The sequence below is a fragment of the Nematostella vectensis genome, chromosome 7 (assembly GCF_932526225.1).
Source record: "Nematostella vectensis chromosome 7, jaNemVect1.1, whole genome shotgun sequence".
In the NCBI taxonomy this organism is placed as follows: domain Eukaryota; kingdom Metazoa; phylum Cnidaria; class Anthozoa; order Actiniaria; family Edwardsiidae; genus Nematostella; species Nematostella vectensis.
The window spans coordinates 13,700,243-13,720,720 of NC_064040.1; the positions used below are offsets into that span (position 1 = coordinate 13,700,243).

At 38.9% G+C, this 20,478-nt stretch overlaps 2 long non-coding RNA genes and 1 pseudogene across 2 annotated transcripts; 1 reads left to right on the forward strand and 2 right to left on the reverse strand.

Moving 5' to 3' along the window:
• Window positions 1-1,292: 1,292 nt before the first annotated feature.
• On the reverse strand, window positions 1,293-2,936 carry LOC116605172 (annotated as a pseudogene).
• Window positions 2,937-5,217: 2,281 nt separating this feature from the next.
• On the forward strand, window positions 5,218-6,489 carry LOC116610938. The gene is made up of 2 exons (XR_004293442.2): window positions 5,218-5,489; window positions 5,872-6,489. It is a non-coding gene; the product is annotated as an uncharacterized LOC116610938 (long non-coding RNA).
• A 389-nt stretch (window positions 6,490-6,878) lies between these two features.
• On the reverse strand, window positions 6,879-14,510 carry LOC116610939. Its single transcript, XR_007312142.1, has 3 exons — window positions 7,944-14,510; window positions 7,744-7,827; window positions 6,879-7,610 (listed from the first exon to the last, which is right to left on the reverse strand). It is a non-coding gene; the product is annotated as an uncharacterized LOC116610939 (long non-coding RNA).
• Between the last annotated feature and the right edge of the window lie 5,968 nt (window positions 14,511-20,478).

The following is a 20,478-nucleotide window of genomic DNA, read 5'->3' on the forward strand; positions in this document are numbered from 1 at the left end:
AATCAAGACTTATCTATCTAGCTCAGGTAAGAACGACCTTGATGACTCATGTATACACAGTTGTGTTGGTAAAACTATGTATCATTAAGCTTATTTTATTGAGAATTCATTTGCTATTTATTGGCAAATGTGTGTGGAAAAACAAAAAGCATTTCGCAATCATCCTTGCAAAGTCTTTCTCATTTCTTTCTCACCTGTCTATGCTGTTTATGTCCCAAATTTTATGTTAAATACACAAAAACGTCAAAATGTCTCTCTTTCTTTCTCATATAAAGCCAATATTGCTCTGTTGTCTGTTTTTGTTTGGTAAGGATACTAATCTAATCATTTGTTTTCCTCTATTTTTGTTCTCATGTTTTAAGAAAATTAGAAAATTGAAATAACGAACGATTTGTTTTTCTGATTCAGGTGAACTGTTAATACCCAAAAGCCAGGATGTGCGACTGTATGAATACAAGGATGATGAGCAGCATATTTAGCAAAATATTTCCTTTCCTTTCTTGCCTTTAAAATATGTTTTTCCTTTCCAATCAATCTACATTCTTCCCCTGGGAAAAATATTTTTGATGGTTGGTTGATATTGCTCTTAAATTTTAGCAATTAAAATATACAAAACTGTGATTTCTTTTTCCTTTTTAAAGGTGGGGGGGGGGGGGGGGGGGTCCCAAGTGCTATGGTCTTTTAATCCTTTGTGGGATTCAAGCTACTTATGAGTAGCAATAATTTGATTCGCTATTCAGCATCCTTTGTGCATTTAAGATATTATAAAATAGATACATTCAAGTTTATTCAGAACCTACATTTCTGCGTCTTTGCCATATCTGCTATTGGGTAAAATTGCTGTTTACCATACCCATTTACCCAAAGAGACTCCCATAAGAACAGATGGGGATGATCGCAACCCTAAGGGATAACACTTTGGGTGTGGTCAGTAATTCCTACCCCCATAAGGCCCCACATTGTAACTGCTCGAGCTTGAGCTATCCCTGGGAATCGGCAGGAAGAGAAAAGGGAAAGGGAAATGAAAAGGAAAGGCTCCAGCCAAGAGGCAAAAGATTGAAAAAGGAGACGAAGAAAGGGGGAGACAGCGATAATCTTGAGTTTCTCGAAAAAACTCAGGAACGAACGAGCAATATAGAGAATTGGGAACATCAGTCCTTTTGCAAAGACGCCCTGGGCATACTGGGGAACATCCTTAAGGATATTGTAAACAAATGACTGAAAGAAAACAATCCAGAAAGGAAAAGTTTTATTGGTATTTTATCAATTTTGTCATTACAAGAATAGCTATATATACATTTTGAAATATAAAGATTGATTTTTAATATACGAAAGGCAAATTATGCAAACTGAATATGGAAAATATAATATGAAAAGGTTGTCAAAAAGTTCTTATTACAATGTTACCCATAGAGGCTATTGTGCCTGTTTTTTTTAATTTCTCAATCCTTATACTTTAATCTTTAAATCAATGTTCTTGTATAACAAAAAGGAATTTCAATAAACTGATCAATACAAAAAGTCCTTTATATTATCTTGTAAAGCTTCTGCGGTAACGTTTACGACGCCGTTTATTGCTTCGTCGTCATCACTATAATCCAAAAAAAGGTGCTATTACCGTTCTATCTTTGACATCTATGCATATGTTATGGAGAACACAGCATGTGAGGATAGTAATCGGAACTCTACATAAATTTTCTTCCGTTGGCTTCGAGAGACGGCGCCAACGCCCTTTGAGTATTCCAAACGCCTGTTCTACCAATCAGCTTGACTAAGGGCTTTATTGTAAGCTTGCTGCTTTCGTGTTTACTCAATTTACTCAGTCCGAAAATTCGCGCATCATGCAAACTTCCAGGGTAGCCCGTACTCACGTCTAGAAATTTCATTGAAGCGTATCCAACTGCTTGTACTACAATAGAGTAATCCTGTTTACGATTGAAATAGTCAATCCTTTTGTCTACCGGAACTGTTCTTAAGGCGATGTGACTTCCGTCAACTGCATTAACGACTTAGGGGAAACGTGACTTTGACGCAAACGCTCTGATATTATGAATCAGGTCGTCTTCCGTTACAGAAAACTTGATAAATTCTTAAGCAAGACTTGCGATTATTCTACAGAATTCATGAGTAATATGCATCGATGTTGAGCGACCAGTACCAAACTAAAGACTGGTTGTCCGATAACTATTTCCTGTGGCTAACCTCCATAGAGCCACCGCCACTCGCTTCGGAACGGGAATTGCTTCCCTCATTTTGGTGTCTTCCTTTGCCATATAAAGGTCTACTAAACGCACAAAACCTTCGAATGTTGTCTTCTCTATTCTGAAGTTTTCTTTCCACCACTCTTTGACGTATGAGCCTTGCACTAGGTTATCAACACACACACATGATATGTATCCATTTATTTTTTAGCCATAGTAGAAGCAGGGCGGGTGAACAACATTTTTTTTCAAGGGTATTCTTATCAGTCAAAATACGTCAAGCGCCTGGCCCATCGTTATAATAGCGCATAATTTCGTTATAATAGCGTTATAATATACCTAGCTTTTGATGGCAACGGTGTTACAATAGACCAGGATGAATTGCGTTCGTCTTTAACTAGCTGTGAGTTCAAAGATGGCGTCTCGTATTAGAAACCCAGATAATAGTTTGAAGAAGGACATGGAGAAATACGTCCTTCAGAACCTCAAAAGAGGAGAGTTTTTAGATTTTCTGGAGAGAGACTATCTATGCCTGGTGTTTGCCCACATTAAGTCTGTTCATATGAAAATTTCAATTACGATGCACAGATTACAATGCGGATTTGGATGACGTAAGAAAGGCAGTTAAAGCCGAAACTGGTGGTCCAGGAAAACTTCTAAGATACAGGCTCATGCAGAGAAAGTCCGTGAGGTTTACGATGTCATGACAGAAGTAAACCAGTAAGGGCTGCTGAAACGTGGGCAAGTCGGGGCACCGAAAAGGTAAGCTCAATTGTGACTACAATAACTCACAATAACTTACTTAACTAACTTACCATGTTCTGGTGCAATTCTTACTGTTATGTGATTCTTTTCCAGGTGCCAAATCATACGTACTCCGGCGACGGCCATGACAAATTGATGGGATTTATCCGGTACAAATTTCCACTGGCAATTTATGGCATGCAAGATAATTTTAGTAGCAAAATACTATTTTTGAGGATGTGGACATCCAACTCTGATCCAAAATTAATCGGAAAGGTTTATCTGGAGCATCTGTATGATACAATAGGTACTCAACCTCTGCTATTGTATTTCATTATATGTTTAATTTAAGCGCAAAAACAACCAAATTAGCATTCAAACCTATGTGGGTTATGTACCTAGGGTAAATTTAGTTCTGATGTATCCTGCGTATTTTGTTATCTTGGCCACCTTTGTAGACGCAAAAGAGTGGGAGGAGGCATATTTGACAAAAAAAAGCATGTTTGTGGGGGAGGGGGACACAACGCCTACTGGAAGACTATCCCCCGATGAAGTTACTCCATTTTATTGGACTACTTCTGCTATGGTGATTTCAATTAACCAGAAAAAAATACCAGTAATACGTACCCCTGTCTATGAAATAGTGTTGAGTAAGTTACTGGTAAGTTACCTTATTGACGTAATCGATGACGTCACGTGTCCATCTCATTGCACCCCACTTGGAACATACATCACAACTACGGAGTTTTGTAGTCATATGCTGTTTCTTTAATGAAATATTAATATTTTTTTATTTTGATAACGTCAGCAAATTTTTTGCTTCTAGTGACGTCACGGATGACGTCACAATCACGTGACTATATTTAGACCTTTATGACACATACCAAGATTGGTTGTTATATGATGTTTCGGTCATGAGATTTTGTTCTAATGAAATCGGAATAGTTTTGCTTTTAGTGACGCCATCGATGACGTCACAAATCACGTGACCATATTTGATTTATGATTTATAAGGCTTCTACCACTATTACACATATGAAATAGCGGTAAGGTTGACACAACAGAGTACGGCTCCAACTCAAGTGTAACCTCGGTTAGTAAGCACTGTCACTGGGGGTGGTCACTGCCAGAGGGTTTATTGCGTCCCCAGTGGTTCTTTTACGTCCCTTCGGTTCAGGTTTAGTGTAGTACAGCTTGAAGAGACGGGACCTCCGGTTTAGTGTCCTTATCCGAGAAGACTGGAAACACGGGAGAATAACTTTAACTCACTTGTGACAAATTCGATTCAAGGCAGGAACCCGGAAAAATCCCCAGTTTGAGCCAGGATTCGAACCTGGGCCACAGCGGTGAGAGGCCGACGCGCTAACACACTAAGCCACCCGTGCTTCCACTGCACGGAAGTGCATCCCCTTGACACAAACATGACAAGTTTGGTTGTGAAACAATGTTTCTTTCGAGAGATATGAATGTGTTTGCTTTTAATCACGTTTTTTGCAACCTCGTTCCCAGGGCCCTTTCCCTTTCCTGTCATTTGGGTTGGCGGGAAATGGCCCTGGGATCGGCCGGTCACGTGACTCCTATACCCAGGATTTTTGGGTGTAATAAATAAGCATAAATGTTCCAATGTTTATTTTCAAAACAAGATGGCGGCTGAGTCGGAAGTCCCGGCCGTTTACGTTTGAGATAGCTAAGAATTGTACGATTTTTACATATTTGAATTTGAAGTTATAGAAGGACGCGCCGGAAATTTGAAAGATTTTGAAGCAAAATAGTTTTCAGTTTTTCAGTTCCGTTATTTTTACGCGCGCGCTATCTAGAGAATAACGTCATATCAAACGCGCGCGCTGTTTTTAAATTTTATTTTCAACCATATTTTTTGCGTTTGTTGTAGAAAGCAAATCAAAAGAAATTCTCTGTTATCCCCTTGTGTACAAAACACTGTTTTAAACAACCAATCTGCGGCTCTGCCTTTTCGATGTTTATTTTGAAGTTTGTGCTGCAAAATTTGCATAAATTAGTCTTTCAGCCGCAGACCAATCAACACGTAGAACTCAGTGGCCGATACGAGGGCCATTTCCCGCTTTAAGTGAGGTCATCGATAATGTCACACAGCACTTGACGATAGTGTTGCATCCCCCTTGACACCTACATGACACCTACCGAGTTTGATTGCTATAAGATGTTTACTTCGTGAAATATATATTTTTTATTTTAATGCATCGGCATATTTTTGCTTCTAGTGACGTCTTCGATGACGTCACAAATCACCTGACCATAGTTTTGCACCTCACTTGACACACACATGCCAAGTTTGGTTGTCATACGATGCTTTTAACGGACGGACATCGAGTCACGAAAACTCGAGTCAATGGGTTATCAATATTTGTTACCATATTTGTTTTGTATAACCCTTTTTTTAGGTATGGGGCTCACGTGGCGCTTTTTGTGGGAGCTCCGCTAAAAAGACACCAAAGGATAACTATTTCACGCCTCCTTATGTGGTTAGCATTTCAATTCGAGACACTGTGCGTGGGATATAGAAAGGTAATTTTTTCTACTTGTTATCAGTAGCCGACTAAGACTAGACAGAGAGACTGCTGATATGGCAACACTACATACATTTATTTTCTGGCACTGGCTTTTAATCTGAAGGTAGACCAGATAACATGCTTTCCGAAGAATATAATCATTTTGGGCATACATTTTGAAGTAAGACACAGGGCGAAGCGAAAACTTGTCAATTTTGAGTCGAGCGAGTATCAAAAATGAGTGAAAATATGCCAAATCGCCAGTTTTGCAAATAGGACCCTAAACTACCTTAGAAAAGAAAATTTGAGCGGAATCCGTGAACCTGCCTTTCCGGCCATGGTCTGAAGCTTACGGAGTAGCATTCTTAACATGCTTGTGTAAAATTACTTTTTTTCAGGGATATGCTGGCATATGTTTACAAACCAGTGCTGCAAAATGAACTAGACATCTTCTGTGATACTGTGTGGAATGGCCATCGTGTTAGATACCAGCATGATTCAGAGTTACCTAAAGGAGTTCCCAACCACCTTCACGGCTTCCCTAAAACATATAGCTCTTCAGATTGCAGTAAGGTGGAATTATGTAACCATAGCCCATTTTTGGTTACAAAATTCCACCTTACCGCAATGTTAATACCTACTCATACATTTAATTCAGCTTATTTAGAGTCAGGTGATTGCCTGTCAGTATAAAATCAGCATCAGTTGCTGGGATGCCAAAGTGAATATAAATCATGGGGATTTAGATATGTAGACTGGGGGTCAAAAAAAGTATATATCCATTACCCATTTCTAGGGTGGTATTAACTTTTCCAACAGTCACTTGATGATGCAGCACAACAATTGGGGGTGTTAAATGGCAATACAGATTCCCTGGAACTAGCTGTCAGAAGGGAGTGTGAAAGTGTAGTTCCAGACATTGATGGATACAGAGCAAAGATGGAGTTGAAACTTATTTATTCTTGAAAGCCATTATCAGCACTTGTTTTATAACAATTTGAATCATATTTAAAATTGACTTTGTTGCGTCAGATATAATTTTAACATTTAAAAAATACAATTTCGACATACAGTATCGCTCACGAACATAGGGACACTGTTCGCGAAACTTTCGCGAACAACGTTCGCGAAATTCGCGAACATATAGACTGTTCGCGAACACGTGAACAGGGTTCCGCCCGCGCTAGTTTACCATCCAAAGCAAAATAAATAACATCTAATGACAGACATCACATATCACTCCATGTCCGAGTGAGTTTGGTTTTGGAGTCTTACAACTTTCGCCATTTAAACTTTTTTAAATAATAATAAACGACGGAACGCAATTCGCAAAGCACCCTGTTCACTTAGATAGAGGATATAAACCCAGAATGTGTGACGTTGAGTGAAAATATCGGGGCAGAGACATTATCAAAATTATTTTAATATAACAATTTCTAAAGATTTACAATTACAGAAGCATAAGATACGGTTATAAAATACATTTTCAGTTACTTTTCACTTGAGGTCAGTCGTCGCAGGTAGGCGTCCATTGTCTTGTGGCACTGGCGCCAGACTGCTTCACACGCTGAAGGGGCGGTGGGAAAGTGGACAAACACAGTTTCTTTTATTTCTGCTATTTTGTCGGCGTTGACCATAGGTTTGCCGCGGGCACCAGCCAAATTTCTCCCCACCAACTCTTCCTTGGAGCATCGCTCCCTCAGAAGCCGCACAGCGAAGTTCTGGACGCTGCACGCCATTGGAGTGGATGTTGCTGATGGTGGCGGTGGGGGTGGGGTTGAGTTGTTTCAACGGGAATCTAAGATAGTTGTATGCAGGCTGTGGCTGACGCTTTGCTGGCCCTGTATATCCTTCAGCATGGCCTCGATGCGGTTTAGCTGTTGGCCGTGCCTGAACAGGGTCAACTCCATCTGCTGTATCGAGTTTTGCAGGTCTGCTATCTTGTCCACTCTCGGCGGGCTGTTGTATCGGGGGCGGATGGGACTGTACAAAGACCGTCTAGCAAACGGGGACAAGTAGGAGGAGATGGATTGAGCAGGCGAGGCTTCTATCGAGGTCTCAGCGATTGGTAGGCGACTGTCTCTTTGGTGGCGGGGGGTACTGTGCTTGTCGGGCTGTAAACCGCAACAACAGTAGCCTAAAAAAGACAAGATAAGAAGATAAGATAAAATAAGTAATTTCGTTATGATTAAGATGTTTTACGGGGGGTGGGGGTGGAGCACAAAAATAATTACTATTATAACCAACGCATTAATATTCACTACATTTACCTCTTCTCTTGTTTTTTTCTTTTTTCGTCCGCAGTTCGACTCCTTGTTCTTAGAAGACCCGCCTTTGCCTTCTTGTCTAACCCTCTTCAAAATGAATGAACGAAGATTAGAAAATGTAACAAGCAACGGTTTTTTGGTGCATAGTATGCAGAGTCTATTCGCCGTGATGTTTTGTGATCATGTGATTGTCGGATATTTACCTTTTTTTCATTAAGTTGCTCAAACCGGTCACTGTTTTCCCTAATGAATTTTTCTACCTCTTGGCGAAGAACAGTAGGGTCGTCGCTGAGAGCGACAATCTCAGCCTCTCACAACTCCCCGTCGAAGTCGACCTCAACGATGCTCCCAACTTCGTTGATCCTCCCCCTCCATCACTTTCTTAACTTTTTTAGTCGGGAGACGACAAAGTGTTTTGTCGCTCTCGAAAAAAAACAGACCCTGCTTAAAAATTTTCATTTGCTTTCGCATAGCCATAGTTAGTGTAAAAGTATTGGTTGATCTATTTGTATGGAGTTCTTTCGGCCAAGTGGTGACACCTTACTCGCGCCGAGCAGTTTATAAGGACTTTTCCGATGATTTGCATTTCAGAAGAATTTATTCTTAGAAAGAGAAAACGTAAAAGAACAATAGAACGGGAGCTAGCGCAGTAATTAGACACCGAACGCCCGCGCCTATTGTGAACCTAGGACAATAAAGTAAATACCAGGCCAATATTATAGAGACAAAAGAAGGGACTCGCGCTTGCTAATTAGAAACCCACGGCTATGGAATAGGAATAGTATAAATGCATTTAAACACATTAGCTTGGATCAGCTTAAGTCTGTTTTAGACAAAATAAGTATCTAGTTGTTAAATACACTGTTTTTAAAACATTTAAATATTTTAAGAAAAGAATTGAATAAAAAGATTAAGTTATCTTTTTTCTAGTTTGACACCACTTACCTATCTTTTCTTCATTCATAGAATAAATAAAAAGATTGAGTTATTTTTTCTAGTTTGACGTCACTTTTCTATCTTTTCCTTTTTCATAGAACTCCTTTAAAATAATCGCATAATTAATTGAAGAGGGCTGATCGTCGGTGTAATGTATTCTTGGTGCATTTGGTTCTGTTAGTTCTCGTGGTTCTCTTAGGTTTGGGTTTCCTGTGTTAAACAAATACGTTCACCGTAATCCAGCGGTTTCCCCTTAACATTTTGGCGGACTTACTTGTATTTTGGGGCGCTTTGTGTTCGCCATTTTGTTTACATCCAATCGGTTATCTATGTATCAAAGTCCCAAAATATGGAGTAAGAAAGCGAACTACGTTCGATTGAAGATATCGAAAGCAAGCTTAAAGAAGTTTCTTTTCCTTTTGACGATGTTGTACCTGCAAATGGTTTTCGATTATGGCGAAAAGTCATGGTACGTCGAGGGAGTTGTTATTGCTTAGTGCATTAAGAGCCAAACACACTGTTGCACACACTGACGACGGTGTTCAACCACGAGAAGAAGAGGGAGGAGGGCAGTAAGAAGTCTGGGGCTGGAACACCACAAGTTTACAAGTCTAAGTGGAAGTTTTACTCGCAGATGAGCTTCACTGCATCATCCAGCGAAGTTGATCCGTCGATGAGTACTTGGAGTGAAGAGATTACCGGAAATGTAGCACCGGAAATAAAACTATCTACTCAAAGCGCAAGCGCAAAGACCGAGAGACCGCTGCAGATATGAAAATTTAAATTCTACAATCAGCTCTTGAGGTGCTACAAAGACCCGTCCCGGAACCAGAGGATGGTGGAAAGAGAATGACCGAGGATGAGACCTTTGGCAAAATAGTGACCAGGGCTCGATAACAATGATGACAGACTGTCTGTCATCATTTGGTGAAGGGATTGCTGCTGGTATGGAGATTCTTGCACAAGCACTTGCTGCCTCACAGCCGGTTCAAGCACCACCATACTTCAACCACCATGGTAACATGTACAGGGGCAATGGCTTGGCATCTAATCAATATGGGGAACCAAGTTTTCAGCATACTGGTGGTTAGTCACCCAAGAATGGGCACCAATTTGAAATGTATCTGAAATCTATCCCCCACCTCCGTCTTGATTTTGGCACTGTGGTTGTTTCAATTTTGTTCAAATATAGGGTAATAAAAACAGTGAGGGATGTGTTCTTTGTAGTAGGATGTTATTATATTCTGTACATAAGCACCTTCTGCAGTGTTAAACGAGTACAGCCGGTCAGGTGGGCTATGAGGTTGTGCAGCTGCATCATGTGCGTTTTGATGTGCTACCAAATCATCATCAATATTTATACCTCGCAGCACAAATATTATGGAAGACACAACAGGCGTAAATAACACTTGGGACTGAAATTACATGCATGCCTCTTGGACTCCTGCCTGGTTGAGAAATGGGCGCAATTCATCAGCTACAGACGTAAAACCTTCACGATCTAGTCTTAAATTCTTCTTCCACTCGCACAGAGGTAAAATGGCATTGTATAGGTTAATCCACCATTGATCTGTTCGACCTGGATTTTGCCGACAGGATCAAAAAATGTCACGCATGCGCAGTTGTCAAAGTGCGACTAGCGGATTCGAGAATGGCGGATTTCACGATTGTTGGCAGGAATTTGGCTAATTTTATGACGATAAAAAGCAAATTAAAACATAAAGAACTAATATTTCCTATGTGATTTAACTAAGAAACGCCTTGGAAGGATTCAAAAGGCTATCTGCTACCGATTCGCTAAACATTTTCCGGATTTTCTGCTATCAATGAGAAGAATGACCGCAACATGGCGCGAAAACAAGCATGAAGACATTGTTTCGTAAAGAAAATCATCAAGATCAGCTTAACTGTTCCTATGAGATCACGCTGAAAATAGTTTAACTTCATTATAACTTCATTACTGACTAGATACTACGGCTATTGACTTTTCGCCTCACCTGTTGGTATCAAATTTTGAAGTGAAAAGCGGGTGAGATTTCCGGAACCAGCCGAGGTACTGTTGTAGTAAGCAATGTCACAAATTTTCTGTACCGTTATTATTATTAAAATCTCTGACTTAATAAAACCTCTAAGTTCGCCAAAGATATTGACCAGCTTATCTTGTGAAACAAAGATTCGGAAATTTGGGCGAACGCAGATTCTAACTGTTCTTTTCAGAACGGTTGTCTCCCCCTACTAAACTATTAGTAATTACTTATTGAATAGGAAAAAAAAGATTACTTTTATTGACTTTTACTGTTGTTGTTTTTCTGACCCAGGTTCTTGGTGCTTGTGTATTTGTTGGTAAAGTTTAGCTATATCAAGGTCTACAATTCAATTAACTGTAAATACCCAAATGTAATAGAATAGAAATAGAAACCAAAGCAAAACACTATTATATTAACTCTTTACAATTTATTCATTTTTTAAAAGCATCTATCAACAAACAGGCACACCCATATGATAATTAACCTGATAATTTGACCCAAAAGGCAAAACAACAACCCAAAAGATAACATACATTCCCTGAGTTGTTAATTATATTTATAATAGTTCAATCTCAAAAGATTTTTGGATACCAAAATCCTAAATGGAGTAGCTCCGCCCATCCCCCCAAGTGAACTGGCAAATCCCCATGTCCAGAAGCTTGGTGGCCATATGATCTTTGGGGTCATTGGTTGTGTAAGTTGGATGGAAAACTGCCAAATCAAACTTCTCATTCAGTGGAATGTAAATACATGAATAATGTTGCTTAAAATTCACTAAAAAAGCTGGAAAGCTCTCAGTCAAGCAAAGCTTATGACATACAGCATTTAAATGAGAATACATTACCATTGTGTAATGAATATACCAGATTGTTCTCCCCTACAACTTTTTTAATCCTTTAAGTAATGTTGAGGAACAATTTACAACCATACTGCTTTTTGATCTATCGCTGTTTTGTGATGTTAAGCAAATAACAACACTATCCCTACCATCAACCCCTGTGAATGTTCCATTGCCAGACAAGAGGCATTATCTGTGAGGAGAGCTTTCAATTGTTACTAGTCTCCCTGGCCCTCCTAATATGATCTGACTGTAGTAAACCAAGCACCATGCTAGCAGAGGCCTTTTTCTCTGTATTCCGCTGGGCTGTCGTTTGCGGGGTATAAACCAATTAATACATTTATTATATCATAAAATATATGCAGTTTTTAAATTTTCTACAAAAATCTGCTTATACCCCTGGTTATTTTTCTAAAAAAATGCTTTTATGAGTAAAGATAACCTTTTATTCATACCAGATTGCAAAATGTGTTACCATTGAGTGATTGAAAGAAAAAAGAATAGCTGTTGTGGAAACCTTTTCTCACAGCGTGGTATTATTTCAATGGCTGTTATACTTTGCAATTATTTCATAGAACAATACTAGACATGTCTTGTATATATTTTTATTTTTTAGGTTGTTTTTTAAAACAAGTAGTATAAGAACAGTATTACAAATTTATTTAGTTATACTCCAGTAATCCTTGCAATTCAGAAATATATTTATTTCATTAGCTAGACCTTGTAGGCCATCATTACCAGTGATAATACAGCAAAGGCCTTATTACCTGCCCCTCCTCACAACCACATTTTTTTTATTTTAAAAGAGCATGAAAACATAGAGCATGTAAGCAATACCTTCTCAAATGAGACTCCTATTCCCCTCTGGAGCCAATAGTTTTTAACTAACTTGAAAGGAGTAAAAATCATAATAGCATAGCATGTGTTCATGTCATGTTTAGAGGGCCACTTTATATTATTAACTTTATATTTAGTGATACTCTGATTTAAAAAAGGTCACATTTTCATTTTGATATATCTCTGTGGGCTGGGACAAGATGTAAGAGAGGTATTACCTGCATGTTAGTCTTCAGGGGTTCCCTGCTAACAGAGAGAAAGAGAAAGTCCTCTGTTAACACGGAGGGTGGGGCAGATCTAAGCAGGGGAGGTGGGGCTGGTTTGAGGGATAGTTTGATCCAATAAAATGGGAAGATGGTGCTAAATGTAAGAGCTTTGACTTAAGGGGTGGTACACCATCAAAGAAATTTAAATCAATGCTGTATGTTTAGATTTGGTCTTCAAATTCTTTATTCCCTATTACCATCACCCCCTATCCATTGGCTAAATACAGGTGGCTCCAAACCCCTGAATTTGTCCATATAGTTATATGGGGCTTACTATTATTATCATACATCAGTCTGTTATACTGATGTAAATGATCACACCAAAAAGTAGTAGTTGAAACACAAGTGGTTTGAAACACACACAATAACCTTTGGATATTGGAACTTACCAAATGAAATGGTCACAGCCGTAACTAAGTACCGAACCCTGTCGCGATTTTTCTAACTGCAAATAATCTAACATGAAGCGATGGCCTGCAGAAATACAGGTATTTTATGCTCCTTTGAAACTTCACCTCCCGTAATCTTGGGCTCAAACGCGCATACAAAACATGAAAGAACCTATGTTCCCCTCTTCGTTTGGCCCGGTATCACTTTTTCAACTTCAAGAACGTCGTATAAATTTTCATATGAACCATAAAAAAAATACTATGGCTTAATTTCTTCATTATCTATCTAAGAGCCTTTTGAAGAAGTGGCGAGCTTATCTATGCAGCCAAGACCTTATATTTCGCAATTTCGTGAAGATAATCCAACGAAGGTTAACACGATACAATAATACAAGTGTGAGAAGCCTTCAAAGATCCCCATGAGTTTATACGTTTCGGGCCGCCATTTCGTTTCTTTGCATTGAATTTCTCTCTAGTGCGCATGCGCATGCATTGATCCTGTTGATTTTGCGATAACTTTACTCGTCTTCGAGCAGCTCTTCAAACGCGCCAAAGCCGTGCTACAGCAGCATTGTATTGATGCGTAGCGTGGGCAATTGCCTGGAGATTCTGGCGATGTTGAGTTACTAAAAGCGATAAAAGAAAAGAACAGCTTTGGAACGATGCTGCTAAAGCTGCTAGCGAAAGAAAAACAGTGCTGATCGCTAAAACACGTTCTTGATTGCCCGCCATTTTCTAGTGTATGTTTACTTGCTTAGCGGCCGCGCCTGACATTTCGGGAACCCCACCACAGGACCCCGGGGACTCAAATACTACATACAAACGCTTGTTTATTGTCATCACCTTGGAAGAATAACCGGCAAAGTTAGACATATTTTTTTAGTAGAGAGAAGCGTTATTTATTTGTTCAACAACGCAAAGCTCCGAAGCGTTTAACTCCGTAATTTACAACAAAAAAAAACATCGAATACCAACCACAGCATTGCCTTATATGGCCTCCAGGGACCAAGCCTCCAAGAGCTGAAAACATATTGCCGCTTATTTCATCAAGAAATAAGAGATTTCTCAGGGGGTTTAAGTCATATCAAACTGTACGATAAACTAGCGCGATTCCCTTCCAATATTGGTTTTGGACGTCTCTGATTGGCTATTTTGAAAATTAGTACACTGGCTTCCCGTCTTGCGATTTACCGTGACGCTCCTTTAAGCCTTATTATCACTATCCTTCTGTAAAATTAAATTGCCATCATTGTCCTAAACAGGGTATTAAAATTTGGTAATTGTCTTGAGAAATAAGGCGTTGCAATTTCACAGATTTTTGTCCTAAACAGAGTTAGAATTATATACAAACCATTGGCTGTACAACCCTTATACCCAAAAAGGGGGTTGTGTACCACATGGTGGCTTTGCAGCAAAAAATAATTTGTCAGGTTACACACATTTTTACAAATGCCAAAGCAACCCTTTTTATCACATCTCCCTCTTATAAGCGGGCTAGAAGGCATTCTAATTTATCTACAATTTTTATCTTCATAAAATATATGTACTTCTACTAATTAGTTTATTTATAATCCATAATTTGTTTCCATTTGCAATAATTTTTACATCGTTTTACAATGTTTCTCTTCAATTTATGTTGATTTATGTTTGACCACAGTTTTCCCTGCATCCCACTGAAATGTTACTAGAGAGGCAAAGTTATACGGTTTCCATACTAGTTTCTTTCAATATTTCAGGGCTTTCGAGACACATTCCAGCTCTAACATTTGAAACCTCTCTATTGCTTTATACTCCAATCTAGTTCTGGGGCTCCGCTTTTCGGTAGTGCCTAAATATGTCTAGTGGTTGCTATAGCACAAAAAAGCATTTGTCCGCTATTCCTTGCCATTTCACAGGTTTGTTTTGATGACCTGTTGCTGTTATGATTTTAAAAGGCACGTTTAGCGTCTGCTTCTAGATGCTCTGACGGCTCCGGCTTTTCATATACATACAGGATTTGGTAATCGTTACGGTACGTAAAGTTTTCTCTAATTTTTTCCTTTTTTCTTCCCATACTAGATGTCAAATGTTGTTAAATCCCTGCAACAAGAAATTGAAAAGACGTAAAGAAGAAAAGTCCTCTTCAGGGGGAGGTCGCCGCTGCCTCCCTGTTATTTCGTCTACACTTGTCTTCCATTCGGATGGAAAGCAAGTGGGTATATTTACCACACACATACCCGTATGCTGGCCACATAGGTCCACTGGCTGTACAACGGTCCAACTTTGAACTAGTCCAGTCAGCTGCTTACATCGTAATGTCAGTACTCACCTCCCTCGGATTCACGCTGACCATTAATAATTCGAGTTTCACCCTTAATCAGGTTATTTTTTTCTAGGGCTACCAGGCAAATCCACCTGTATACCCCTGGCAACCCTTGACACCCAGGATGTTTTCAAATCGAGCAGTTCCTCTGAACTACCCGACAGTACTTTGAAAAAGAAACGAGCAGTTCCTCTGAACTACCCCTGACATAATTTTAAAAGGATTAAAAAAATCGAGGGACGAACCCGGGTAAGATGGATTGAACAATTTCAAAAAAAAACCTGAAAAGCCCTAGGTTTTAATCCTGTGCGACAACGTGTACCACCCTCACAAAATCTATGGGAAGGTGGCGACCCCTCTCTCATTCCAATTAGATGTTTTGCTACAACAGTATTGTGTGAAAAAAGTGTTTCTCAATTGGGATTGGAACTTTTCCTCGTCTATTATATTCAAGGGGAATGTAAGCAGCCCTTCCCCTGCAGAGCGTTTCAGCTGTGAGTCATGCTTAAATGGCTCAGAAATTTCTCTGGAAAATAGTTGGCAAATCTATTTAACGAGTCTTCATATCTTTATGCCCATAAAGCCAATGCATAATGCACCACCACTAATATTGAGTATCTTTGTGTGTTCAAAGTAGAGTTCATAGAGAGTCAAAACGTAAAAAATTGGGCTCCCTTAAGATGGCAAATGTTTTGAGATTTAACAAGGATTAGAACCAGTTTAATGGCTTGGATACAAAGCAGCTAAATCTCTCCTTTTTGATGAGTCAGGCCTAGACTATGCAAATGTGAGCACTAACTGGTAAACACAAAGCTAAAATCAATATATTAAGGGAAAACATATCAGATTTTCTCGCCATTTCTGGCCATCATAAGCTCGATATGCAAAATGAAATTGTTAAGCTAGAGCGTGAAAATGCAGTTCTGATCACCACTATTACAATCCTACGCAAGCAATTGTCCTGCCCTGCTTATGAATCAATGGTTGAACAACCAGTCCTTAGCTCGAAATTAGAACAAGCAAATTCGGCGAAGAGGGTTTCTTGTGGTAACAGCGAAGCGGGCCCTTCTATTACCAAACCAACCGATAAGAAAGCGAAGCAAAAACAATCAGCTTATCAGCCAAACGGAAACAAACCAACACAACACGTTCGACAACGTCCTCCTGACCAAACCCAAACTTTTAAAAAGCCTATAACGCTGATCGTCGGCGACTCGATAATCCAGCATATCCGAAGTTGGGAACTTTTCTGATTCCAATAAAGTAGTTGTTAAATCCTTTTTGGGGCAGCTACTTCTGGCATGGAGGACTACATCAGACCGATCATAAGAAAGGAACCCGGTAACGTTATTCTTCATGTTGGAACAAATAAATCAAACGATTCGAATCACATTTGTCAATCAATTGCCGCCATATCTGATCAAATTGAACAGGGCTCTCCACATACTACGGCTGCCTTATCAGCCATTATACTTCGAAAGTATGATCGTAATACTACTAACAACGGCCACAAAATTTGCTTGAATCTTCGAAGGCTACAAGAAAGATCCCAGAAAAACATGGAGACTGATAAATGACCTGATCAGTAGTCAAGGTACATCAACTACTATTCATGAGTTTAAATCAGGTGATACAACCTTGACGTCTGGTCCAGATATTTCTAATGCCTTTAATCATCACTTTATTAGTGTAGGCCCTGACCTGGCATCCCACATCCCAGCATCAGACAAAAAACCGAATGATCAAATTCCAATGTCGAACACATCTGTTCTTTTGAAAAAATTAAGGAAAGTAATGTTTGACTGTTGCTGGGCACTATGAAATCTAACAAAGCCGCCCTGTAAAATTTAAAAAAATTGCAGCAAATGTTATTGCACCATCCCTAACTTTAATGTTTAATAAGTCTTTAACTGAAGGCAGCTCTCCAAATGACTGGAAAGTTGCCAAAGTTTCACCAGTGCATAAAAGTGGCCCAAAATCTGACCTTAATAACTACCGACCTATAGTTATTTCAGCGGTTGACAAGATTGTTTTCAATCATGTCTATCAGTATCTTGAGAGCAACATGCTGCTTACCAACAGTCAATCAGGGTTTCGGTCTCTACATAGTGCCCTCACAGCCCTATTGGAGGCCGCGGATGGCTGGCCTATGAATATTGAGAAGGGTTCTATAAATGGGGTTATTCTTATCGAACTAAAAAGAAAGCATTCGATACCACTGATCACAGTATATTATTATCTAAATTATCTAAATACGGCAATTTTGCGCTATCCATGATCTAACGCATCTGCATCAATTATTCTCTCGCCTTGATGAAAATGCTCGTATTTTAGAGCGCACAAAGCTTTGTATAGCATTATTTTCCCTTAAATAGAATAATTTTAGGTGGAAAAGTATAGGAATAATATTTAATTTGATTTAGAATATGAAATTTGTATTTAGCGCTCAAAGCAATTGTCCTGACATGTTGACTCATTGACGGCTGATTGATAACTGATTGTTCTTGAGCCCGGGGGTGCGAGGCGCTTTCTCTTTCATAGCGAAAACTCGTGTTTAAATAAGGGAACTCAAGTTTGCAATGTTAATGGCCATAACTCCAGTGAAGGGGTTCTCAGGTGTGGTGTACTTGAGGGATCAATAATCGGTCCCTTAATATTCTTTATATACATTAATGACTTGCCCATGTGCTTAGAAAATGGGATTTCAAGAATGTATGATGACGACACTAGTATCAGTGCGTCAGCTGCAACCTCGTGGATCTTGAAGCCAAAGCAAATATTAAGCTAAAAATCAACACAAAACGATTATCAAATTAATATTCAAATCAATGGAAAAAGTATCAATAAAGAAGACCACACTAAAACCCTTGGCGTTCACATTGACGAAAACTCAGGGTTACGGAATGCTTTCAGCCCGCGGGATGCCGAAAAACCCAAAGTGTCGAGGAAAAATGTCGATAAGCGCATCAGATTAAATCGAATATGCTCATGTTATATGTCATTGTAAAGCTTAATAAATGGGAAATACGATAATCCTTTTTGTTTCTAGGTTTGATGAAATGCTTTTAACGGGTTTTAATCACAGCCAATCACATCCCTTGAAACCCTTATGTGTCTAAACTATTCGGCAGATCGTTTTATGGCTTATGTCAATAACCATTTACACACCTACCAAACTGTGTTCGGGTTTTGAGATATTTTCTTTGTTCCTATGCAAATTTGAGCCAAAGTTAGAGGACTGAATAATTTCCAGGTAAAACGACACCGGAGGACATAAAATACAATCCGCTCAAAATCTCTCAACAACTGAACACAGTATCACTCTTGAATAAATAAGCTAGCGTGTTGCCAAATTTTGCGGTCATAGCTCTTATAATTTACGCACTTAGGGTTTTAAAGTTCAGAAATGCACGCGAATTTGAAGCCGGGAAAAGCTCAGTTGAAAGTTCTTGGAGAGAGGGACACGTACTTGAGTAATCTGTCAACGAGTTGATCATGCCATCAGCTCTACATAGACAGACCGGCGAAAGGCGAAAGCGAAAACCGAGTAATTACGGGGGGTTTAGAATTTCGCCATGAGAACAAAAAAAGACAAGCAAGAATTCTTGCACATATGAGGAAGACAAGTTTCATGTGAGTTTCGCTCACATGAAACCAGGAAAGCGCGGCTGAGACCGGTAATAGTAATATTGACGTGCCTGAGGAAGAGGGGACAGTTACAGAAGACACCGTTTAAACGGTCGATACAACTACTACACAAAAACCTGTGAAGAGAAGGAGGTCCGATACCAGCGCATTTCTTGAGACTGCGACTACGGCAATACAGGAGATTTCACAGTCAGCTCCTACCCCTGAAGATGAATGGGAAATCTTTGAGGGATGTTGAGAATTCAATCAGAAAGCTAGGAAACAGTGAAATCCAGAGGCGCGTGAAATTTAACATCCAAACAGCCCTTTTCCAAGCAGCAGAAGCACCCACGCCAACTCCAAGGAATCCCTATTCTCATATGTATCCAACTGATGAGTCATTTTCTGCACAATGGGTTACATTGTAACAGCTTTTGATCTTGTTATGTGCCAAATTCTAGTTGAATTTTTATTTCTTTATTATTAGACACCAATCCGAAAAAGGCCTTTTTAAGTAATTCATTTTATTTTATCCCTTTAACAGAATTACTTTTTATCTTACGCAAACGACAAAAAAAATATGTAGAAAGTACAATTACATGCATTTTAGTGTGCATGCAGAAAACAGTTTGAAAACTTTGCCTTCAAATTCCAAATAATATTTACTTCATTATTGGGTGGTTCTTCTATTTGGACTTGGTTTTGGGTTTCATAATAAACTGGGCAGAGCATCTGTACTATCTAAATTATTTTATAAAACATTATTAAAATCTTGTCATGTGCTTAAGCCTTTAAATAGCTTAAGTCAAGCAAACATTACTGAAGTGGCAAATGGCCTACTGATATCAATCAAGCCAATTTCATGGTATTCTATTTTTAAATATTCTTATTTATCTATAAAAACACTTAGCAATATACTTGCTTGTACAAAATCTCTGTTATTTATTAAACCATTCGATTCATTTTCTATTTCTGTTATGGTTTACAAAAAATTACGAGAAAAGGCAAAATTATTATAATTTATGTACAATATCCTCAATCAAAATGTTAAACAAATAAAATAGTTGAATAAATAGTAAATATTTGGCCAGACACATTATCTATCCCAAGCATACTAATTTTGTCTTGCCTTGTATATGAAGGGGAACGGAATTATTTCTACTGTAACTATTAATGTCTGTTGTTGAGTGGAAGTAAAACACTTTCTTGAAATTTCAGAAGAAAGCCAAATCAGTTTCTTATTCAGAGAAAAGTTTTAAAGACTAACAATTTCATACCTTCTTAAACATGTTTGTTCTTGCATACCAAGAGAAAGGTGCGAGGTTTAATATTCAAAGAATTTTAAGCGACATAAATTTTTCCAAATGCTTTTGGGGTTATTGATGATAAGCAGTAACACGCCTCATACAAAGAAACAGTTCAGCATTGTTCAGCACCTGTATGCTTAATCAAAATTTGAGCTGAACTGGTTCACCAGCAAGATGGGATTTTCAAGGATGGCAATTCCAAATATTCA